Source organism: Dermacentor silvarum, chromosome 4 (genome assembly GCF_013339745.2).
Source record: "Dermacentor silvarum isolate Dsil-2018 chromosome 4, BIME_Dsil_1.4, whole genome shotgun sequence".
Lineage (NCBI taxonomy): Eukaryota > Metazoa > Arthropoda > Arachnida > Ixodida > Ixodidae > Dermacentor > Dermacentor silvarum.
This window is the reverse complement of record NC_051157.2, coordinates 7,629,105-7,654,585: the sequence shown is the minus strand read 5'-3', so window position 1 is coordinate 7,654,585 and position 25,481 is coordinate 7,629,105. Positions and strand designations below refer to the sequence as shown.

Genomic DNA, 25,481 nt, shown 5'->3' with positions numbered 1-25,481 from the left:
CGCCTGTTCATGCGGCGAGCGTCGGTGTCGGCGTTGTCATTCGTAACCGAGCGACCGAGCGCAGCGAAGGATGAAAGCGAATGTGGAGCGCACCGGTGGGGGGGGGGGGGGGGGGGTGAAAGACGCGAGGAGGGCAGAGGAGAGGAGGGTATGGCGAAAATGTGAGAAGTAAAGCGTAGTGCGGCGACGATGGCTACAAGGTGGCGCCAGACTAGCGCGCGTCGTCTGGGAGGTCTGTCAGCGGCGACTGAGGTCAATCGCGCCCACGAGTCACCTACGCGCTGGCTCTCGCGATCTCCAGATTAGCGAGGCAGGCGCACCACACTTCGCTCCGTGTGCAACGTGCCGCATGAGACAGATTGTTGGAGCCAGCCAATATATCGTGAAATGAAAACACATATAGAGCTGCGTTAAAATTTCGCATTAGGGAGTATCGTAATCGTCGGTGAACATTTTTTCTTTAGTTTCACCATTACATTTCTATTACGACACATTATTGGGCCAAACTAAAATATTTGTGATGGCATGTTTATGTACAGCCTCCTGAAGTTTTAGTACTATTTCGCGAGCAACCACTGCACGCCTTATATAACGGTGAGAAGCGGCGACGATGATGATAGTGCGAGCAAGCAAGGTGCGGGCGCACAAATCACTTTCCATTGGGAGTGACGTCTGTTATCCGCGTGCCCCGTCGTGCGCCGTCCCAAATAGTCAGGCCATGCAGTCTTTGTAATCGGAGCTTGTTGGCGAACCGTCCAAGACTTTCCTGCCCGTGTCTGCGGCTGCTGTCTCGCCGGATAGCTCACACTTGAAAAAATTACACCATTTTCCCGAGGGGAACCATGGGCTGATGCGGAGCATCGCGGTCGTTATAAGGGCGTTAATTACGTTGTTATTCCGGTGTTATTAACGTTGTTAACTTGGTGTTATTACGTTTTTATTACGTGTTAACTTGCGTTGGTCACCATCACATCGCGTGAACGCCGTTATAACGACCGCGATGCTCCGCATCAGCCCATGGTTCCCCTCGGGAAGATGGTGCAATTTTATTTGAAGAAGAGTAATGAAATTGCGTAGACGAAGGTGAAACGGTTAACGAATGTCTTTAATGAGCAGCTTCTATTTGAGGTGTGCACTTGCTTTGTGGTCGGTGAAATGAACTGTGAGTGGATCTCGTAGCAGTGGTTGTATCTTGAAATTGCTGAAGACGTGATCGATGCATGTTCCGTGAATGGTAGTTGGCTGTTATTTGCGGTCGTCGTGTGATGCGTGTTGTAGCGAGTGGTGTGATGACATGTACTCAACCATCCAATCGTTATTCATGATGTCGACATTAAAGTCACCAATGAGCATGAAAGGTTGTGCGTCTGCGTATTGTTGCTTTCGGTATTCACCCATGGCCTCGTCGATGTACTTCTCCACGGCTGTGCGTGAGAGGTTGGGTGCGAGGTACATTGTCATGACGTTAACGCCGTAGACGCTAGCGGCACAATGCTCGCCGTTGCTACGTTGGTCAGCAGTGGGGCGCAGTTCTAGGTCCAGCGCGTTGACGGAACGTTTGTCGGAACGCTTGACGTAGATTTCCACACCGCCCGCAGGTCGTCCAAACCCCTGCGTATACGCGACCGTAGCGTAGCCCGCAATGTCGACGTTCACGGAGTTCCACGTCTCCGTAAAGCAGAGCACGTCCACTTTGCTGAGCACCGGATCTCGCTCAATGTCTAACGCATGAGCGCTGAGCGATCTGGTGTTTAGGAGTACTGGCTGCTGCTGTTTAAAGATGTGCCAGACAGTTCGTTGACAAATTTGTTGGCGTCCATTCAGCGCATCGGACGGCGCAGCGTGACTAAATCGAAGCAGCAACTGAGGCAGCGGCGCATGCACCGGGTTTATATAAGCAGCTGGCGCGGAGGAGAGAGAGAGAGAGAGAGAGAGGCGCGCATGCGCGCGCTACCGCACAGGTTGCGGATGAAGACACGGAGGGAGAAGCGGGTTATCGAACAGCTGGCGTGGAGAGGGGGAGAGGAGGAGAGAGGCGTTATCGCACAGCTGGCGTGGAGAGAATGAGGAGAGGTGCTGACCACGGTTAGAGTGACCTAGAATATGGGAGAGTGTCCAAAGCGCCGGCTCCGGCGAGGGCCTTTTTCTGTGAACTGCCGCGCCGCGCCGCTGCTGCTCCGGACCCGTGGGCTTTTCGCGCTCGCGAAGCGCGCGGGAAGCGAGGGTCGTCTGCTACGCGCTGTAGTTTTTTGCGTTCGTTTTTCACGCAAAGCACTTAAACTCTATTTAACTTCAACAGTGTGGTGCAGCATGGAGCTTACCCATCTTGAGCGTTTCTTTGTGCTTAGGCAGCAAGATAATGCAAAAACTAACGTATCAAATTCATCAGCGCGGCCTAGCTCCGGTGCTAGAGTTCAGGAACGGTATTACGGTAACTGTGCGTGCGTAGAAAAGCGCTAAATGAGCCCGTGCAAGGAAAGAACGTAAAAAAAGAAACGTTATTCGCATAGGTACGCGGGCAATAGCACCATGCTTGCACGAATAAGAGTAACGAAAAAAGTAAATTACTCGCGCAGTCAAGTGAAACACTTACGTGCGTGCAGTGACCGCTTCACTCACCACTACGCGCATTTCGCTCATGGTCAGTAGTGGTTAAAAGTCATAGGCATATGTATTTATTCATAATTTTTTTAGCCTCGACAATACTTTATTATGAACAGAGCGCCATGAGAAGGTGTAAGGGAAACAAGAGAAGGAGCGGGGACGGCCCTAACGCCGCAATTGTTGGCCTATTTCGCTTCAAAGATAGCGTACACGAACAATTCTTGCTGTACGCTAACTCTTCAATACAAACTTCGCGCACGATGTACCTTAAGGTTCAGCGTGAGCGAAGCTGCTTTCAAATTCAGACATTCGAAAGAAAAGCCATTCCAGCCAATAGGTTAATAAACATAAAAAAGGTGAACAAATATATATTTTTCTACATTGAAATGAATAGATAGCTACTACTGGCCTAGTTATTCACTCATTTCTTATGCAAACGTTATTGCAGCAATATCCTTGTTTTATTAATCCGTGAATCCTATCTGAAATTACCAACATAATTTCTCATGATATATAATAGTTATTGCTTAACGTGTGATTTTTTACATAAATTAACAAGCATTCATGGCGCGTGATGATGTTTGTGCTTGCATTATATTGAGTGGAAAATCGTCTTGAATATTGTAATCTTTGATGCATTACAAATATCGCTATTGATTCTACATATCCCTAAAATAGTTACCTTCAATCAGTAAAACATGAGAAGTTTATGTTCTGGTGATTAGTTGCCTCTTTCATTACGTAACTACAAGTATGTAAATATTTATCAGTAAGTATGTACGAACCATATGTATTTATCAGTAAGCTGTGTACGAACCAGCGAGCATACGCAATAAATATTCCTAAAGTTACTTTCATGTTAAAATTCGCTTAGTGTTTGCGCTCTTGCAACACAGGAAGACGAAAGACGAGTTGCACATCCGTAAAGCGTCATGTTCGGTTTCTGACGTTCGCTCGTAATTATGAAATGAGATGTACGTACACAGTGTTGCACTGTTAGCGTTTCATTTATTTTGGTTTGCCTTGTTTTTTGCCGCGTAAATTCCTCACGTACCCTTTACCTACACGCCGTGGTAGCTTAGTGGTTTTGGTAGGTTGGACTGCTAAACTAAAGGACGCGGGTTCGATTCGCGGCCACGCCGGGTTACATTTTGATGGAGGTGAAATGCATAAAACACCTGTGTACATAGTTATAGGTGCACGTTAAAGAACCCCAGGCTGTCGAAATTACCGGAGCCCTCCAATACGGCGTTTCTCATAGCCATATTTTGGTTTATAGATGTAAAACCCCAGAAATTATCATTACTATTATTACCCTTTACCTGTGCTCTTAGTTTATTTTTTATTTATTTATTTATTTATTTAGTTCTTCATGATATATGAGCAAGTTCGACACGCTGGGATCGAGATTGGCATTCAACACGTTCTTATCGTCACACCCACACGATCAGAGGGATTTCTGGCCGAAAAATGCGGGTTTGCACCACACGTGATATTGTTGTCGTTAATCGCGACGTGAATGCAAATATGTCAAGTTACTAATGCCATGACCCATCAGTCATCTTAGTCACACATTTGTGCCTTTCCACGCTATACTTTGGAATATATACCAAGTGAACGAGACGCGAGACTTGCGCGGTTTGTATTTATTTTTGGTACCGCGGCCCCACCGACTGACACATTACGCTTCCCAAGAGCCTGTTAAGGATTTCGCCTTAATAAAGAAACAGCAGAGCGCGGGAGGCAGTCTTATAAAACAAACCGAATGCACGAAATAAAAGAAAGGGAACGATAGGGTGTAAAAGCGTTAGCATGAGCTAACCATATCTTCCACGTTCCCCTGGTTGTCATCGCGATTTCCAGCTTATTTTCTTCTGCAGCACGTTCACGTTGTTCATTCACGCATAACTAAATGAAGTAAGCGCACGGAATGCGTTACTCAAACAGCCGCGTAAGCGCGGACCAAGCGAGTTAGAAGGAAATATACAAAATACCCGTATTCACAGCCAGCAAACGCGTTCTCTGTGCGGTGAGTCACTGCGGTATTACGTTTCGGTGACGTGGTACTTAATATATCCCAAATTATTGCGATGTTGGCTAATAGCAACCAAAATATCAGGCTCGTAGCAGACGCCCGCCGCCTTGGCGCGGCTTCCGCAGCGGAGAAAGCCCACGGGTCCGGTACAGCAGCGCCGCGGCGCGGGAGTTCACACAAAAAGGCCCTCGCTCCTCCCATGTATTCGCGCCGCGCTTTGAACACTCTCCCATATTCTAGGTCACTCTACCACGGTGTAAGAATGGAGAGGTGCTGTCACTCTCCCCCCAACGCGCGCGAAAGCGCCGCTCGCTCGCGTCCAGATTATGTTCGGCTTGGTTGCAGCTGGTTCAGCGCCGTCATAGAGGGCGCTGCGGTATGCGGTCCCAGCCTCGGCGGCAAGGCACGCGCTGCCGCTGCCTCGTTTTCCTGCTTGCATGTGCGGTTGCGCTGTTTTGAAGGCACGATTTTTGTTCGCGTTCGTTTCATGAGCTTGTGCTTGGGTATTGTCGCCACGGGCTCTCGACGAAGGTGGCAGCGGCCTTCTGAGGGGCGTTTGAAATGGCTAGAAAGTGCTTCGTTCCGAACTGCAATTCTGGATACCTGACTTGTGCGGAGCGTGTGCCTTTATTCAAAGCGCCGTCCGACAGCGGTCGTCTAGAGCAGTCGCGCCGTGCAAATCTGAGGGCAGACCGAACTCTAACGCCTACCGACCATGTCTGCACCAGCCATTTTTCAGAGGATACGATATCGATGCCATATTGTCACGACGTCGAAAGCTCGAGGGACAAACGAAACGCACTTGTCGGCAGAGGCAGTAACAAGAACGGACGGTTTTAAAATAGCGCGCGCTAGTCACTGCTTCTTCTTCTTCTTGCTATGCCGTCGTCATCGCCGCGCTAGATACGTGGCAATATTACGCGGAGCGCTCGATAGAAGGATTCCCACCTTAATTCCAAACTGTCCAAAGAACCTCACACGGTCAAATAAACCTCGAAAGCCGCTGCGGAAGAGAAAACCTCCTGTGTGCCGCAGTAGTTTGTGCAAATTTTGCTGCATGTAAAAGATATATACTGGGTGGTTTACTATCATGCACCAAGATTGGAAAATATGTAAATGGTCACGTAGCTGGACAGAACCAAGGAAATGTTGTCTGCCGTCGCTTGGAGATACTCAGATTATTTTTTTATTCCGCTTAATTACATAATTATTTTCATAATTGATTAATCAACTCTTTTAATGCTATAATTCGATAAAAAGTATGAACAAGATAATTGTACAGCAGCGTGGAAAACTCCCAATATAACTTTTTGTTACTCAATACGTGATACATAAAAGTGTTTTCCGAGCGTGAACGAAACCCGCGAATACAGCAATATTGCCGCGCGACTGGCCACTCGAGGCACTTTGCGTGTATTCGTGAGCTTCTTTCATGCTCGGAAAAACACTTCTACGTAGCGCGTATTGAGCAATAGAAAGCTGAATCAGGAGTCTTTCATGTTGCTCTACAATTTTCTCATTGACACTTTTAATCTAATTATAATGATTGAGAAGTTGATCAATAAATACGACTAATTATCTAATTAGGCGAAATGTAAAAAATAACCGAGTATCTCCAAGGGACGGCAACAACATTACTATGGTTCTGTCCAGCTACGTGACATTTGCATATCTTGAAATATTTGTGCACCCTGTAATATACTGTTTTCTGTGCAGATGTGTGCCTGATTTTCAAATTTGTTCCATCCTGGCTACTGAATTTTTTTGTACAATGCGCGTGCGGTGTATATTACACGCTTGCATCTTTTTATACATGTTTTTTCCATTGTGGGGAGTGTATGAGACCTTAAGCTTCTGGGATGGTTATCACCTATTAAAATTATCGAGCTGCTTCATGCACAAGTTTTTTCGTATTGTGTCTATGCAAAAAGAAAAAAAAGGTCTATGGGATTATTGTGTGGTGGGTGTAAGTGTATTTGTGGACAGGCTGTAGCATGCATTGTCGAACATGCTTACATTGGCACATTCTCATATGCAATTTAAGAAAAAAGAAAGTTACCTCTTCTTTTTTAGATATCCTGCAAGAATCACTCAGACCTCAATGGACGAAAGCCCAATGAATAATATACACGGTCTATGTTAAGTGGAACTGGAATAAAAAAGGCATTTGCTCAGGTTTTCATCAGTAAACTGTGGTAGTGATGCTCTAATTCAAGATAGACGCCTGCCTTCGTCCCGCCTAGTAAATTCCCATTTGAAAGAGTTTTTACATAGCTGATGTGCATTCTCATCTTAAGTTCTAGGCATGAACAGCCACTTTGCTCTAGTGCATTGCATATCGCAACCTTGCGCCGTTTCATTTCTTAATTTATATCGCGGCCACATTGAATTCGCGAAACGATGATTGAACGGTTTTCTGAGTGAACGGAAGCAGCGATAAGCATGAAATACATTTTCTGGTGCAGTCACTATTTTCTTCTGATCGAGGGGTAGCACGTGGGCTAACACTTTCGTTTTTTTTTTTTTTTACGCTTGGATGAACCGCTAGACCGGACGAAACAAATTGCGCGCGCGAGGGTAACTTCAGAGGGCTTTGAGTGCTGCCCGATTGATCCGTGTTGACGTCATCCACGCCCTGCACAAGGAACCTTCATGTTAGCGAAACCTGGTACACTTATCACTTTAATGTGAAATAACGATTTTTTTTCGCGCTTTGAGATTTACGCACACTACGAACGAAAATTTAGCGGAGGCAGAGGAATGCCAAGCCGCCGGCGCCGCTAAGCTGGGACCGCTGGCCGCGGCGCCCTTTAACTGCTCGCAGCAGAGCTACTCGGTGCGCCCGCGCGCGGCCGAACATAATCTGGACGCTCGCTCGCGCGCAGTGTCAACACCTAAATATTCTTCCACCGTGGTGCTGACGGACGCCGACGCTAACGACGCCGCGGGACAGGCCGCCGCTATAAGATGCTCCGCATCTAAAAAAGAGCAGAATTACGTGACCGTTGGTGGGATCGGCCCCCCAGCAGAGTAGCCTGATGCTTTAACCAGTAGGCCACAATCGCTCGTCTATACTTCTACCGTGCCAACGCCAACCAGCTACGAGTCTTTGAGATGATCGCTGCGTGTGTCACATTGCGTAGCTCGGGCGTGCGAGAGCACATGCACGCGGGCCTTTATACCAAAGACGCAAAAATGGAGTGGCGCAGCCAACACCGGGCACGTCCCCAGATCCCCTTTCCCCTGCCTTCCCTTCACCATCCCTGGTCAAGGTGCGTGCCAGCCCCCACCCGCGTTTTGTAATCTAGACTGTGCATATTGTCACGTAGTAGTGACGCTGAAGAAAACAGTCGTAAAACTGTGTACTACGAAACTGGTTGTTTATTGGGCGAACCTGTGCCCACAAAAGCAAGGTACACTCAAAGCACAACGATAGCGGCGAACACAGTCGGCGATCGTCGAAAATCTGATCAGCGGCAAAACGCGTCGGCTTTTATACCTGAGTCATCGAAGGTTCCAGAATAATCCCTGGTACGCGCGTGTCTTCCAGAAAGTTCTAGAGAATTCGCGTCGCTCATACATTCAGATAACACAAGCGTCGGTGAAAACAGGCAACGGAAAGAAGCATCGATAACGTTCTAGAAACTTCTGATACAGGCGCGTCCTGCGCCGAGCGATAACGTTTAACATTTGTTAGCCGGTGGAAAGCGGCCATCGGCGAAAGATAAACATGTATACGTGTCAATACCCTCCCCTTAAAAAGCATCGTCCCGATGCTACAAACAAACGCCAAAGCGAAAACAAAACGACGCGTAATAAAGAAAGAAAATAACAAAGTAACAAAGTACCTATAAGCTCGTCAGCGGGCGTAGAAAGGCTTAAGACGCACCACGTGGATGACTTCAGGTCGTGCCCGGCGCCGCTGTGATTGCGAAATGCCGTCTGGAACGACCTCATAGTCCAGTGCGCCAATACGTCGGATTATCTTATATGGTCCGAAATAGCGGCGCAACAGTTTCTCGCTAAGTCCTCGTCGGCGTATCGGAGTCCAGACCCAAACACGGTCGCCGGGCTGGTACTCGACGTAGCGTCGTCGTAGATTGTAGTGTCGGCTGTCGGTCCTCTGCTGGTTCTTGATGCGCAGGCGGGCGAGCTGTCGACCTTCTTCGGCACGCTGCAAATAGGTGGCAACGTCGAGATTTTCTTCGTCAGCGACGTCTGGTAGCATGGCGTCAAGCGTCGTTGCCGGGTTCCTTCCGTAGACCAGGTTGAACGGCGCCATGTGCGTCGTTTCTTGCACGGCCGTGTTGTATGCGAAGGTCACGTACGGAAGGATGGCATCCCACGTCTTGTGTTCGACGTCGACGTACATTGCCAGCATGTCGGCGATGGTCTTATTTAGGCGCTCGGTGAGGCCATTCGTCTGCGGGTGGTAGGCGGTGGTGCGGCGATGGCTTGTCTGGCTGTACCGCAGGATGGCTTGAGTTAGTTCTGCCGTAAAGGCCGTGCCTCTGTCGGTGATGAGGACTTCTGGGGCACCGTGACGCAGGAGGATGTTCTCAACGAAGAATCGGGCTACCTCGGCGGCACTGCCTTTGGGCAAGGCTTTTGTTTCGGCGTAGCGGGTGAGGTAGTCCGTAGCGACGACGATCCATTTATTCCCGGACGTCGACGTCGGAAAAGGCCCCAGTAAATCCATCCCGATCTGCTGGAATGGTCGGCGAGGTGGCTCGATTGGCTGTAGAAGTCCGGCTGGTCTTGTCGGCGGTGTTTTGCGTCGCTGGCAGTCTCGGCATGTCCTTACGTAATGGGCGACGTCGGCAGAGAGGCGAGGCCAGTAGTATTTTTCTTGTATCCTCGCGAGAGTGCGGGAAAAACCGAGATGTCCAGCCGTTGGGTCGTCATGGAGTGCTTGCAGAACCTCTGGACGCAATGCTGAGGGTACCACGAGGAGGTAGTTGGCTCGGAGAGGCGAGAAGTTCTTCTTTAGGAGAATGTCGTTTTGCAAGAAGAACGACGCCAATCCTCGCCTGAACACCTTCGGCACAATGACGGTCTTGCCTTCCAGGTAGTCTACAAGGCTCCTTAGTTCAGGGTCGGCTCGCTGTTGTTCGGCGAATTCGTCGGCACTGATGGGTCCCAAGAAAGTGTCGTCATCCTGGTCGTCTTGTGGCGGCGGTTCGACGGGGGCGCGAGACAAACAATCGGCGTCAGCGTGCGTTCGCCCGGATTTGTAAACGACGGTGATGTCGAATGCTTGAAGTCTCAGGCTCCATCGTGCGAGGCGACCTGAAGGATCCTTCAAGTTAGCTAGCCAACACAAGGCGTGGTGGTCGCTCACAACTTTAAAGGGCCTGCCATAGAGGTAGGGGCGAAACTTTGATGTAGCCCAGATGATGGCGAGACACTCCTTTTCTGTAGTGGAATAATTTGCTTCCGCCTTCGATAGCGACCGACTAGCGTAACTTACAACCCTTTCTAGTCCGTCAGTCCTCTGCACAAGCACGGCGCCGAGTCCTACGCTGCTTGCGTCGGTGTGGACTTCGGTATCGGCATTTTCGTCGAAATGCGCAAGTATTGGCGGCGATTGCAGGCGTCGTTTCAGTTCTTCAAATGCTTCGACTTGCGGCGTCTCCCACTTGAACTCGACGTCGGCCTTCGTGAGATACGTCAGTGGCTCAGCGATCCGTGAAAAATTCTTGACGAAGCGCCTGTAATAGGCGCACAGTCCAAGAAATCTACGCACTGCCTTCTTGTCAGCAGGCGGAGGAAAGTTGGAGATGGCCGCAGTTTTCAGAGGGTCGGGGCGCACTCCAGACTTGTTGATGACGTGGCCCAAAAACAAGAGCTCCTCATATGCGAAGCGGCACTTTTCTGGCTTCAACGTGAGTCCGGAGGTCTTGATTGCTTGAAGAACTGTTTCAAGGCGCCGCAGGTGTTCTTCGAAGCTTGAGGCAAACACGACGACGTCGTCCAAATAGACGAGGCAAGTCTGCCACTTCAAGCCTGCCAGTACTGTATCCATGACACGTTGGAAAGTGGCAGGCGCCGAGCAAAGACCAAACGGCATGACCTTGAACTCGAAGAGTCCGTCTGGTGTTATAAAGGCCGTCTTCTCCCGGTCCCTCTCGTCGACTTCGATTTGCCAGTAGCCGGTTTTGAGGTCCATCGATGAAAAATACTTTGCGTTGTAGAGTCGATCCAAGGCGTCGTCAATCCGTGGGAGGGGGTATACGTCCTTCTTCGTGATTTTGTTGAGGCGACGATAATCGACGCAGAAACGTAGGGTTCCATCCTTCTTCTTCACTAACACAACGGGGGACGCCCACGGACTCTTGGACGGCTGGATGATGTCGTCGCGTAGCATTTCGTCGACTTGTTGCCTTATGGCCTCGCGTTCGCGCGCCGAAACTCGGTACGGGCTCTGACGGAGTGGCCGGACATTTTCGTCGGTTATGATGCGGTGCTTGGCGACAGGGGTTTGTCGAACTTTTGATGACGACGAGAAGCAGTCCTCGTATTGCAGGAGCAGAGCCTTTAGTTGTTCTTTCTTATGCCTGGGAAGGTTCTGATTGACGTCGAAAGTTGGTTCAGGTACTATAGTCGGCGTTGTAGGTGCACTGGAATCCGTGAAGGCGAAAGCACTGCTGGCTTGTACTATTTCGTCGATGTAGGCGACCGTGGTGCCTTTGTTAATGTGCTTGTATTCGGGGCTGAAGTTCGTGAGCATCACCCTTGCTTTCCCTGCACGTAGCTCTGCTATGCCTCTAGCGACGCAAATTTCTCGGTCGAGCAGTAAATGATGATCGCCCTCAATGACGCCCTCCATGTCTGCAGGCACTTCGGTGCCGACGGAAATCATTACGCTGGAGCGAGGGGGAACGGTGACTTGTTCTTCAAGCACATTCAAGGCATGGTAACTTATGCTTGTATGCGGTGGTATCGCGTTGTGCGTTGAAAGCGTTATCGACTTGGACCTTAAGTCGATGACTGCACCGTGTTGATTTAGAAAGTCCATGCCTAGGATGACATCCCTGGAGCAGTGCTGCAGGATTACGAAGCTCGCCGGGTAAGTGCGGTTGTTTACCGTGACTCGCGCTGTGCAGATTCCAGTCGGCGTTATTAGGTGGCCTCCCGCTGTCCGGATATCGGGTCCTTGCCAGGCTGTTTTCACCTTCTTCAACTTGGCGGCGAACGCGCCACTGAAGACGGAATAGTCGGCGCCAGTGTCGACGAGAGCGGTGACGTTATGACCATCGATGAGCACGTCTAGATCGGTAGACCGGCGTCTGGCGTTGCGGTTAATTCGTGGCGTCGGATCACGGCTGCGTCGGCTTGCTCTGCTGCTGCTACGTTGCGTCGGAAGGTCTTCTTTCGGCGGCGAAGTGCTGTCACGGCTGTTGCTAGGCGGCGTGCTGATATCTCGTCGTGATGAATCGCGAATCGTCGTCGTCGGCGGCGTCGGAGGATCTTCGGCATTGCGTCGTACAGCAACCGCACCTCCATCGGTTGCTGCCTTTAGTTTCCCGGGTAAGGGCTGGGAGATCGGCCCCGGGTGGGACCGTTGTACTGACGGCGATGCGGCGAGATGTAGCGGCCTGGTGACGGCGAGCGTGAGGATGGTCGTGGTTGCCACTGGGCTCCGGCAAGGTAGTCGGCGATGTCACGTGGTCGCTCGCCAAGCTGTGGACGTGGCGCGTTGACGGCGAACCCTCGTAGGCCCATCTCGCGGTATGGGCATCGGCGGTAGACATGGCCAGCTTCCCCGCAGTGATAGCAGAGCGGGCGGTGGTCGGGGGCGCGCCAAATGTCCGTCTTCCGCTGGTAGCTGCGCTGGGCGACGGGCGGGCGTGCTGGCGGCGGCGGCGGTGGACGACGGAACTGCGGCGTTGCGGGGCCCTGGCGCGAGCGCGGAGGGGGGCCTTGACGGGCGACAGCGGCGTAGGTCATCGCTTGCGGCTGTGGTTGAGGCGATGCCGGAACTTCTGGCACTTCCAGTGATCGCTGAACCTCTTCTTTAACTATGTCAGCGATTGTAGCCACCTGAGGCTGCGATCTTGGGAATAATTTCTGTAGTTCTTCCCGTACAACCGCTCTGATCGCCTCGTGCAGGTCGTCGGCGCCTAGAGCTTGAACTTCGGCGTAGTTTGTCAGCGCACGGCGGTTGTATTGCCTGGCTCGCATTTCAAGCGTCTTCTCGATCGTTGTCGCCTCCGAAACAAATTCTGCCACAGTCTTGGGCGGGTTGCGCATCAATCCGGTGAATAGATGCTCCTTGACGCCCCGCATCAAGAACCTAACTTTCTTTTCTTCAGACATGTCGGGGTCGGCGTGGCGGAAGAGGCGAGTCATCTCCTCCGTGAAGATCGCGATGCTCTCGTTCGGCAATTGAACTCTGGTTTCCAGGAGAACTTCAGCCCTTTCTTTCCGTACGACACTCGTGAAGGTCCTCACGAAGTTCTCGCGAAATAGGTCCCAAGTCACCAGGGTGGTCTCTCTGTTCTCAAACCATGTCCGAGCAGCGTCATCCAACGAAAAATAGACATGGCGCAGCTTGTCATCGTCGCTCCATTTGTTGAATGTCGCGGTCCTCTCGTACGTCTCCAGCCATGTTTCAGGGTCTTCAGCTGATGATCCACGGAAGGTCGGTGGCTCCCGAGGTTGCTGCAGCAGGATGGGGGACGCTGGGGCTGCCATTGTGGTCGTTGACTTGGCCTTGATCGCTGTGGTCTTCTCGGGAAGAAGTCCGTATTCTGGCAAAAGTCCTTGCTGCCTGCGGCTAGCTCGCTGGTCCTTGGCGACGTTGGTCTCGTCCTCCGGTTTCGGGCTTGGGTCGCGGCTTTGCGGGGGCGTCCGCTGCATGGACACAAAAGCACCTCCACCAGATGTCACGTAGTAGTGACGCTGAAGAAAACAGTCGTAAAACTGTGTACTACGAAACTGGTTGTTTATTGGGCGAACCTGTGCCCACAAAAGCAAGGTACACTCAAAGCACAACGATAGCGGCGAACACAGTCGGCGATCGTCGAAAATCTGATCAGCGGCAAAACGCGTCGGCTTTTATACCTGAGTCATCGAAGGTTCCAGAATAATCCCTGGTACGCGCGTGTCTTCCAGAAAGTTCTAGAGAATTCGCGTCGCTCATACATTCAGATAACACAAGCGTCGGTGAAAACAGGCAACGGAAAGAAGCATCGATAACGTTCTAGAAACTTCTGATACAGGCGCGTCCTGCGCCGAGCGATAACGTTTAACATTTGTTAGCCGGTGGAAAGCGGCCATCGGCGAAAGATAAACATGTATACGTGTCAATATATCTCTGGCAGGGCGTGTGTCCACCTAAATGGAACACAGCGCATGATTCAACCACTGGCGCCGCCACAATGTACCGCGACAGCAGACGTCCGAGCTGGGAATTATAGCGTGCACAGCTGTAATTGCTGGCATCGGACATTCAGCGCAAATAATGATAGAAAAATAATGGGAAATGAAATGGAGCGTTGCAAAATACGGTCCACGTTGTTGGTAGGTTCCAAAAGAAGGTTTACCGGAATGTTGCGCTGACTTCGCAAGCAACATTGCTCGCGAGTGCCCGCAAATACAAGGGGCGACGTTGCTGACGTCGTCGCGTAGTGACGGGGCAACACAAAGGCGCATGTGCGCTAGGATGGTGAATTGGTGGAAGTAATTGGCTGGTGCATGTAATGCTTTCGAGGTGCGTTTGGCGCTGCGTCGTTCACCAGTCATCTGCGGGCAGCATGGCGGTGCTAGCATCACGTGGCCACGACGGATAGCGGGGATTGCCAATCTTATTGTCATCACTGGTGGTGCACTTGTCGGCGGCTGGGCTGTTCACTTTTGAGGCATATACTTCAATCTTTTGCGTGGCGTAGTGTCTAAACGCGACGCCGCTTTGAAGTGGTGGACGCTGGCTTTGAGCCCCTTATCCCACAGTGTTCGCGGAAAGTGATATCGCCGAGAGTCACTGATCCGGGTTGGGCGTGAAAGAGGCGATACTCCGCTGTGTGCACTGTGGGGAGATAGTGATACCTTCGCTAAAGGTGCCAAATAATTCCATGCAACCCACATGGAAGTACGTTTATTACATTTTTTGTTGTTGTTGTTTTATTGTATCACCTGACGTCGCATTGTGACTTTTACCTGAACAGTTTCATGCTTCGGTTTTCACGGGTGCTGCAGCGTCTCCTGGCAGCAGGAGCCATATTATGACCCATTTCTTTTTCTGTTCTTTCCGTCTCTTTGGCTCGGGTGTAGCCGCGCCGCCATCACCGCCGTCGGAATCAGCCATTTGACGCGACGGAATGATGCGGAAGATTAAAAAAAAAATGAAATGTATCGTGACTAAATAGGGCCCTGTGCATTGATACCTTCCTTACGCCGCTGGGAGTATGCCCACAGAGCTGACCAAATGGCGTCTGCTGACTTCTACCTCTGTTCTCGTTTTCCTTCCAGAGTTCCGGTTAGGCGAAGCCTCAAGAGTCCTATGGAAAAGATAGTCGATCGGCCCTCGAGAAGAGGGGCCACTTCACCGCGGGACATACCTGTTGTGGGGCCCCGTTGCAGAACTGTAGCGCATTTTTCCAGCGCTGTGAGAACAAATTCAGTTTTGGAGCTGCTCGAAAGGCGGCGATTCTGCGGCAGTCGTGATAGCTAGCGGCGCTGCAGTCTCTCGAGGAGCATTCAAGAAAACACAGTGGCCACCGACATTCTTGCTGGCTGCTGTGGTGGGCGAGTTGGTGCGAGTTGAACACGTTAGCTTCAGCACAACATAGACGAATGCACAGCGGACTGCGTTGTCATCGTCTTTGTATTCATCCGTGTTTCGTTGAAGCTAACGTGTACTAGCTAAAGGCGAGGAAGGCTATAATTGTTTGCAACGTTATGTGCGTTAGGATGTATGAACACGGAGGCGTATGTAGGTACCGTTGACCAGAGTGACGCCTTGACCGGACTGCAGCGCCGGCAGTTCTCAACACCGCTTCTGGACGATGGCTTAGACTGCTGTGGTAAGGACATGTGGTTATATGGTTGTGTGTTTCTTTGAACGAAGCGTAGTTTCTGAGCGCCCGAGTGCTTGTCTTACCGGAGTGTCTTGTGTCCTTTCCGTGCTCTGCTTGTACATAGATTCCCACTGAATGTGCAGCGACACGAATATTGCTCCATTTGTTTGATGTATTGTTTAAGTAGCGACTCACTACACAGGGACACAGGACGAGCGTTATCCTGAGCTTTGTGAAAGAAGTTTGTGAGCCGATTGCGCGGTGAGGAAGGGGAAAGTAACGGTGGTAGCAGCACGATATGAGTCACCATTACTGGGCTATGCGTGCTGCGTACGGAGTAACTTGGAAAATTTCACCCTGATAAACAAGTGCCTGTCGATGAACACTATGGTCCTTGCGCTGCCAGAACTTTGTCTGCTAGTTGCGTTTGGTTCCCGTCGGTGCAGCGACGTTGATCGAAGTGCAGAATACGACGTGTTCAAACCGGGTCCGGATAAGTGTCGCAACGTCAGCAATGCGGTCGAAGCATGTCCAAGTACGTGCGCACAAATCGTACTGGGCTGAGAGGCTTAAATGTTGTAGCAAGAACGTGTTCAACCCCCACCCGCCTTCCTTCCCCTGCCACCCTGTGGCATTTATTTCTAGGAAGCTGGATGCTTTGTGTTATTGAGGCTCAATGTCTCAAGTATTTTATGCGGCTTTTGTTAATAGCTAGCTTTTCGTCTGGCGCCCACGCAACTGTGTCAAATGTGACTGAAAAAGTTTACCTAATTACTCATGAATATGTGAATATGTGCTGCTGCTTCGTTCCAGTATCGAAGGAAGATTTCAGCCCAAAGCGCATAATTTCGCGCTGATCACCAGTAGATAAAAGAAAAGGGCTCTTCTTTTTTTGTTTTCGCGTCTGTTAAACACGGCAAATTGATGAGCAGGCGCATCACAAGCGATCAACTTAAGTTGCAAAGAGCCAGACTACTGTTGTGTGCCCTAAACGCTTGCGTAATATCAAATCACATCAGCCTGATTTGGCTTGTTTTCAATGAATGGTGCATTAGAGCACTTGAAAAGCAAATATCGTGTCTTGTGAGCTTTGCGTGCAGTATACAAGTCCTTCCTCGTGTTTTGTGTTAATGGCATTCTTTCGAACTCTACAAATGGTATAGCAAAGTGCCAGGAAAATATTACCGGTATGCGAATATAAATTCGGCACGCATACCGACAATAGCACTTGAGTTGAAGCATTTGACATTTGTCGTACTTGTTACAACGCTCTCCGACAGCTACAAAGCCAGAACTTCGAAGCCTGCTCTACAAACAACCATTCCTGCCTACTGAAGTAGTTTATTTTTCCTAGAGAGATAGAGTTTCAAACGAAACATATCACATTTAGACTAATATATGTACATTTTTTAATGTATTGTCTTACGCTGAGGTGTATATAGGTTTTTTTTTTTTTTGGTCCTTGTTCGTTTATTCTTTACTGTTATCTTCTCCCCATTCATCTTTCCATCTCAGAGAAGTCAGTAAAATGCACTCAACTGCGTTGAAATATCTTTGTATGCAGCTTCTGACCTGAGTGGGCACCGGCCTACTGAAACGTGCTAAGCACTCCTCACAACCCGCATGGACATGTACAGAGCTCGGCTGTACGCATGGGGCTGTGGGAAACGTTGATAAAGGCGCGCGTATGTTAGCGTTAGAGATTCTCGTGGCCTCCCTCTCAGATGGCGACAGAATATATTTTCGCTGCGCACTAGAAGTGACGTAGCACCTACTGACCAGCGCTGGTTCGGCCCGTAGAGGTCTTTTTCTTGCTATGCCCTAAGGCATAGTAAAAGCAGGAAAAGCAAACATAAAAATGAATGTAACCCCGCATCGTAGTAAGGCTCTGTATATATGACTGTCATCTTGAAGCCACGTGCAGAAGTGCCGCGGTCACGGCGAAAGCCAGACCTCCCGAGCCCCGGATATGTGCACAGCAGGCGTCAGCGTCTTGTGTCGTACAGTTGGGGCGGGTGGCGTCGTCGTTCTTGATGCAGTCGTCCCACTTGCAGGTAAAGCGACGCACATGCTCCCCTCACGGCCCCGCAACCTCACAAGGTTGGAACAAGTTTCCCCGAGAAGGATCCGGGCTGGGTACGTGGAGTTCCATGGTCTATGCAGTCGGCCTGTCCACGTTCAGTTTAACGTTCATCGTGTAGTGGTGGGAGTTGAAGCTCCTTGGTAGCCTACGCACTGATGGCGCCAAGTGGGGTCTTTCCGTGAGCAGCGCACAGGGGATCTCGGGCAACGGTGCCACTGATCTCAAGCCAGGATAGCATTCGCCAGGAAGCACTTTCAGAATTGTGGCTGAGTTATGCTGAAAGCACCTTCGCATTCGCACACTCCGCTACGTTCTTCGAGCATGGTACTGCAATCTCCCACGCCTTCCTAGATGAACCAACTTTGGCAGCCGCTCCTTATTGCGCGACATCCCGCACGCGTTTAGGGTGAATGAAACGTCACACGCGTGCATCTATGTGATGTTGCCGTGAGGTTCCGAAGCCCGCTGCACCACTGCCCTCCGTGATCGCTTTGCGGCCTACTGTGTTTGAAGCTCCACGTGCAAAATTTATCTTATACAAAGGCACACGAAGAAAAAACAAAACAAGAACAGGTTCATAAAAGTAATGACATGAACGCCCGCGCATTTTTTTCTGCTTGGGCTTTCTTTGCCTCAGTTAACGAGCTATTTCAGCTTTACACTATTCGAATCGGCGCAATCGCTGGCGAAAAGTCCACGCTTCTAATAAACAAACTTTAATCAGTTATAACGAACGCATAATCTGAAATTACAATCCGGCAGTCCCACTCTTTTATACTTAGTATCTATAAAGTTGAAAGCTTATTAAGTTTAATAAACAAGTGAGCCACACAAAATGCGTCTTCCAAAAATGTGTTACGCTCCTAGGTGAACATTTTTTACGCGGTAATAAAAAATTATACAAGTGCATAACCAACAAATATTTATATGCTGATTGCTGTAGAAGAATTGCACTAACTAAACTTGCCTTAGGATACGGCTGTCTCCGAATTTTCCACACAAATGTACACTCTAGCCAAAACAAGTTGACATAAAATTTTGTAATCTTTCCGACAGCAACTTACCGTGTACCGCGTGTCATCCTCAAAGGTGCATCTATGGAAGACGTTGCTAGCGCATTAAATAAAATTAGTTCAAGTATGAAGGTATGGTTATCACTCGCCCTTATGTATATATGCAAAAGGGGTCCATCACGATAAACCTTCACTGTAACGTCATCGCCTCAACCATCCATCACTGCGTATCCTGGCCCATCATATTGTTACGGGAACGAGGCTTGTGTACAAGTTACGGCTCATTCCGAACACTTTGCTGAACGACGTGTCGCAGCTGCGCTGCCGCACCATTCCCTGCACGCTGAGTGTTGTTAATCCTGAGTGTTCATCACGGTTCCAGTGTGCGCCCGATTATAGACTAGTGCGAACAAGCCGTGTTGTGAGTGGTGTTGTAAATAAAGTATACGTTCATCACTGAATGCTTCGACATCGTCATTATTGAGGTTTTTAGTGCTGGGAGGCTTTTTACTGCACTAAGCACATCTCTGCAACATCACGGCTCCTTGTAGCATCACTATCGAAGCCTAGGAAACAAAAATAAAGACAGTAATCAATATTCACGAATTTACGCGCGTTCGAACCGAAAACCCCACCACTACTCCACAGCCACGCTTTTTTTTTTTTTTTTTTTTATGGGGAAGCAGAGCAGAAGCCCTTACATGGGCTTAAAATACCGCATAAGTCATTGGTGGGGCAAATATAATCGCTAATCAAACCTATGATAAAATCCGGCAGATTCACGACGAATGTCGGCGTTAGTGCGATTGACACGCCGTTGCGGTGTGTGCGCAGCCTCTCGCGTTTAGGGTTCCTCGATGCGTGCGCCCCCCTCCGCCGCCGTGGAGGGTGGAGTCATTCTGTGAAGGGGTGAATGCCGCCTTTCGACCAGCGGCCGCCATTGCGCTCCCCACGCATCGTCGCGGCTGGTTGAGTGAGACACGTGTGCGGCGTCTTCTAGGGCAAAATGCCCAGGTGTTGCGTACCACAGTGCACAAACCATTCGCGAAATGGCTGGAAGATGTTCCGAAAGATCCGAAGAGGCGACTCCTGTGGCTGGTAAAGATCCGGCGCGACAAGTGGCAACCCACGGACCGTTCCTGTTTGTGCAGCGTATACGTTATTGCCTTTCTGTGTTTGGGGAGTTGAAGCTGTGTGACACTGGCACTTTTGATCGGGATCGAGCCTTATCCGGATCGAATTTCTCGATCGTCATCAGCTCCCTTGCCCAAGCTGCAGAAGGAACCCGATCATTGTTGAGAAATCAGATCCCGATCGGGCTTAATCGTAATCACCAGTGCACCGTGTGTAATAGTTCATTTGCACGCTATTTCCCGTAGCGTTTGTCCGTCTTGTAGTCTTGATATCTGGCATGTAAACGTGCCTGTTTAACTCGTTCGTTTCTGGATAGCACAAAATGCGCTGTTCTTAAACACTTGTTGTGCATGAGCTGCAAGTGCGTAAGGATCTGCGCCTACGTTGTGCGCTTTTAAATGCGAAGCATTTCTTAGCGCAATTCGGCGACATTGAGCATATCTATTTATCTATCTATCTATCTATCTATCTATCTATCTATCTATCTATCTATCTATCTATCTATCTATCTATCTATCTATCTATCTATCTATCTATCTATCTATCTATCTATCTATCTATCTATCTATCTATCTATCTATCTATCTATCTATCTATCTAGCCGCCTACGACTTTGGGCTCTCCTGGCCGTTTCGTTAACGGGATGTATACGAAAATTGGTATGCCACAACATGACTGCATGACGAACATAAATGACAGGTCATAACATGAAAATCAAAGCATGAATGTCATGAGCGGCATGATTTACGTGCGACGGTCTTGGTGCTCTCCTAGCCCTTTCGTTAATGGGATGTATGCTAAAACTGGTATGGCGCAACATGACTGCATGACGAACATAAATGACAGGTCATAGCATGAAAATCATGACATGCATGTCATGAGCGGCATGATTTACGTGTCACGGTCTTGGTGCTTCCCTGGCCGTTTCGTTAATGGGATGAATACGAAAATTGGTATGCCACAAGATGACTGCATGACGAACATAAATGACAGGTTATAACATGAAAATCAAAGCATGAATGTCATGAGCGGCATGATTTGCGTGCCACGGTCTTGGTACTCTTGCGGACGTTTCGTTAACTTGATATATACCAAAATTGGTATGACGAGACAACAATGTCTGACGACCATGGGTGACACGTTCTAATAACATGAAAATCGTGACATGCATGTCGCGCCAGCTCGAAGCCACGAGAATCAGTGGGAGTGGAAGCAAGACATGCGCTGCAGTTAATTTGCAGTGAGTTGTAGCGCTTGTTCTTGAAAAAATTCTCAACCAAATAAACAATCTACGACATGAGAAATTGCTATGTATTGAATGCATTTTGTTTCCTCTACGTTGAGAAGCCGTGTGGCCGCTTTATTTTAAAGATATCGATGACCGACTGCTTTATAACAGTTACCGGTTTAAGCTATATTGCTGCGGAAAACATGCTCAACAAGGTTTCATAGTCAATGCCTGCATGAGAGCCATGATTTAATGCCACAAAAGCCATATGTAGAGCACCAAATCATCTGACATGTATTCAACAATTTTTACCCATCTGCACATTTACAGGACGGTAAACGAAATAAAAAAATTCAGAATACCCTGCGTTGCAGCATGCAGTCCATAAATGGGGTAGCTAATGACTGATTTGAAAACACGAATGTTTTTTACAATTTTGTTGAAGGCACAAAACACACACAACGAAATGCGATGGGAATCGCGCGCGCGCGCGCGCGCGCGTGTGTGTGTGTGTGTGTGTGTGTGTGTGTGTGTGTGTGTGTGTGTGTGTGTGTGTGTGTGTGTGTGTGTGTGTGTGTGTGTGTGTGTGTGTTTTGCACGTTTAACCAATATATAGCCCAACAAGACGCTATCTTAAGGTGTTTACGCAGCTGGCGTGTATGGTAGCCTTCCGCTGCCAGCGAGACCGGCTGCAAATTCCGCTCTAAAAATAAAGATTACAGAACGTAAATAGGAGACCTTCACGCTGCCGATGCGAAAACTTTGTGTTCTCGTCATATCGTTAAAGTACCACACGTTTTACATAACGAAGTCTACGTGCAGCTGCGCAAAGTACCGCTTGCTGCCTATCCTGGCTATAGGCTGCCTGTGGAGAGGGCATCATAATGGCGGACGCCGTAGCAGACGACGCGGTTGTCTCCACCCTACACGGCGGCGGAGGGGGGCGCACGCATCGAGGAACCCTACTCGCGTTTGACATGCTGCACCATCTGGTGGCGCCGCGGGGAAGTATGTGAACTCAGAGAAGATTGTCTGAATACAGGGTGACAAACCTGGCCACATAAGTTATCTGCATAGGTGAACTTCACCTACCTCCCAGCGCCTAAATGTAAGAAAACCGTAAAACCTCATTTTTATCACCCTGTATTTAGACAATAGGCTTTAGGAGCACACAATACTTTTGACGAACTGAGGCAGGCCACTCTGATGCGACAGAGGGAGCGCCGCAGCTTCACAAAAACTGGTAGGGCAATATTGGCACGACTTAATATTCCAGCATACCCGATTTATCTCACCGAACAGGCCGTACCTCTCCATCCTTCGGCGAGATCCAAAATTACAGTAGCTCCAATTCCCCCGAACATGCATCCCGAGTACAACAAGGAAAGGCGCAAAGCACGCGCACAACTTATTCAATCGATGTACTCCAATAACGGTAGGTACAATACCTACTACACGGACGCAGCTGCGTATGCAGAGGCTACCGGGCAGCGCTACCAAAGGAGGTACACCCTGGCAGTCGTGAACGCGATCAGCCAGCAGCAAATTACCGCGTCGGCCATGGCGGGCTCCCCCACCTCGACCGAAATGTTAGCAGTGGCGATCGCACTCTCTCACGCGGAGCGTTCGGAAAGGGACTCGGTCGTGGTCACTTACTCCCGGGAAACATGTTGCATGTTTCTCAAGGGGCACGTGACTGCGGCTAGCCTCGCGATAATCCCCAAATCGTTCAACCACCGCCATCGCCTACACTGGTGCCTGGGGCACGCGGGGATACAGGGCAACGAACATTCTAACGCGTTAGCTCGAGCGTCTACTGACCGAGCGATGGCGTGCGTCCTCTTCGAACCACAACCCCGCACACTATCCCTCACACAATCCCATCAATTTAAATGTCAAAGACATCCTTGCTCATCAGCGAGGAGTCCGCAGTAAATACCCGCCGCATCACCCACAACTTAGCGGGGAAGAGGCCGCCGATTGGCGCAAAATACAGACCGGGGTATTCCCCCATCTAAAGCTGCTAAATGACATGTATCCCACCCGCTATAGGGCCACATGCCCTTGGTGCGGTGGCATACCTACGCTAATACATGTAACCTGGGGGTGTACTAAGCACCCTCATAGGCCAACTAATAATATCACAATGGAGCAGTGGGAGGCACAGCTCGCCCGTTCCGACTTGGCACGATAAAAGTCCTTAATTAGCCAGGTCAGGCAGTGTATATATATATATATATATATATATATATATATATATATATATATATATATATATGGGCCGGGGACACAAAGTGAGATGATAATTATCGCTGTCTGCCGGTCAATTAACTAAATTTCAATAATTAACTTTTGACTGGCCGCAGTAAGCGGGCAAGTTTGTATTGAAAAGTTAGAGGCAGTCGTGATCCTACACATTATCAGTTGGAAGAATTCTTCTAGCGTGTATGTGCTCCGAGATATCAGTCTCTAAGTTTTAATTGTCGTTCGCATCACTACGCATGCAAGAGAGTTAGGATCGGCTGGCGAAATCAAGATATGACAGCGCGAACGCCGTACGCAACAGCAGCGTCACAAAAGGGGGACCTTTCCGCCGGTCCTCACTGTCTTGCCTGCGTAATCTTGCGAACGGCAATTAAAACTTCGCAGTTCGATATCTCAAAGCACGGATACGCTAGAAGAATTCTGCCGAGTGGAACTCTGTAGAAACACGACCGCCTCTAACTTTTCATACAAACGTGCCTGCTCAAAACGTGCAGCCACTCAAAAGTTAATTATTCGATTTTTATTGCGATAGCAATTATATGGACACTTCAAACGGATTTCTGCCGTCGGCGTCGCCGTCTCCGTGAGGTTCCGTGTAGATTCCAAGGGCGATAAAGCCGTCGCCGTTTTCCGTATGCGCGAGTGAAAGCGCTCGGGGGACGCGCTCTATCACGGAGAGCGAACGCACGGCGGAAAGCAAACGCGACCGTCGCGCGAAAGGCCGTGGGGGTATGGGAGGGAGGGAGGCGGGGCGACGCTGTACTGCTTCACCAAATTCTTATCTTGCAACCGGGCGCAAGGGGAACTGGCCACTCAATCTCCCACGCGAAAGCAAGAAAGCGGGAAGGCAGCGCGGGAGGGAGGCGGGGGCAGCTTCTCTTCTGCCAACAACTCCTCTGCACTTTGCCCGGCGCTGGCGGTCGCCCGCACCGTCTCTTATCTCCACATGGCTCTGACCTTTGTATGCGCTGTGCATTCGCCGCTCAGTTTCCGTTGAATCGATTGACCGCGCGAACAATTCGCCCGCTGCGGCGGCTGCGCTTGCTGCCAGCGTTTTGACAGCCGTTGTCTGCGGTCATTTGGTGTGATCTATTCTTGTTCGCTTGTGCGCGCTGACACCACGCTTGTTAATTCAGTTAGTCCAAATGTGTCCAAGTTTATGCAGCCCATAAAACTACTATCCATACTCCGAATAGCTCTCTACTAATTTGATATCGCAATTTCGGGCGAAACTGCGACATTTTTTAATTGCACTGCTAACTGCGATGAGTATCATCTCACTTTGTGTCCCTCTCGCCACATAACCTTACTATAGATGTGGTCTTCACGTACCTCTCAGCGCCTAATTAAAGAAAGAATCACCGCCCAAGCACTCCGTACAGATGGTTAACCAGCGAAGCTGAAACGTGCGGCCACGGTGTTTAGCAGTGGGTTAATCCCGACGCTGTATTGAAGCGTTTCTCAATTATTATTGCGATAGCAGTTATATGGACACTCCAAAGCGGATTTCTGCTGTCGGCGTCGCCGTGAGGTTCCGTATGACGTCAAAGGCGATGAAATCGTCGCCGTGCTTCGGAGGCTGTATGTGCGAGTGAAAGGACGCGAGAGACGCGCGCTTTCACGGGGAGCGAACGCACGTCGGAGAGCAAACGCGCGTTCTGCGCCATGCTCCCTGAAGGGCTGCAGAATTAAGCGTCTCTTTCCTCCTTTAGAGAGCAAACGCGACTTCTTCTATCGCGCGAAACGCCGTGGGGGGACGGAAGGGAGGGAGGGGAGGTGACGTTTAGCTGCGGCACCAAATGCGTATCTATATAAAAAAATCACAGCATATCCACGGGGTGAATGATGATGAGTGGGCGAAGCTCCGGAGGGAATCATCGGATCTCCCGCTTAAGGGGACGCTAGCACAAACGCGTTAGAAACGTGCAGTACTCTCTAGTAAGGGGGAGCGGCCACAGCGTCTTACGCAGCCATTTACACATGCCGGAACGTGCACCGCCTTTGCCGACGCCATCACATGACTGCTGAGAGAGTATACCCCCTGTATTCATAAACGCTCCTCGACTTGAACTTGACCAATTGCCACCGCTTTGGGCAG

At 49.8% G+C, this 25,481-nt stretch overlaps 1 protein-coding gene across 1 annotated transcript in view; it reads left to right on the top strand.

Moving 5' to 3' along the window:
- Nucleotides 1-19,217, top strand: part of LOC119449386 (uncharacterized) — a 104,808-nt gene extending 85,591 nt beyond the window's left edge. Inside the window, exon 6 of the mRNA XM_037712556.2 lies at nt 15,113-19,217. The gene's annotated coding sequence lies outside the window, so the exon portion shown is untranslated. The remainder of the gene's footprint in view (nt 1-15,112) is intronic.
- The last annotated feature ends 6,264 nt before the right edge of the window (nt 19,218-25,481 follow it).